We start from the raw sequence: 348 nt of genomic DNA, 5'->3' as shown, positions 1-348 counted from the left end.
GAACCCAAAAGACAGTTCTGCCATGCCAACTGCCCAGAGATAAGATAATATTCCACCAGATCTGAGACTTCCAGTCCTCCAAGAAGCAAGGATCTGAATAGACTCCCAGCAGGAGCCACAGAAGAAAAAAACCTATGTTTTAGATAGGCTGGATCAAGTGGAAAAAGATGTGTTCTTCAAAAACCCACAGGCAACTTCCAGCCCACAGTGTCCAAAGCCATCACTTCAATGAGCTGTATGACTTGATGGCGCCATTCCACTTTCCTAAGTGTTTCTCCTCGGCTGGCGTGGATCCATGTCTCTGTCGCTTAATTTCAAAGCTGGAGGAACCCAAGAGCTCCAGTGCTG

This window comes from Acanthisitta chloris, unplaced genomic scaffold (assembly GCF_000695815.1).
Source record: "Acanthisitta chloris isolate BGI_N310 unplaced genomic scaffold, ASM69581v1 scaffold13513, whole genome shotgun sequence".
Taxonomy (NCBI): domain Eukaryota; kingdom Metazoa; phylum Chordata; class Aves; order Passeriformes; family Acanthisittidae; genus Acanthisitta; species Acanthisitta chloris.
Note: the sequence above shows the minus strand (reverse complement) of the source record.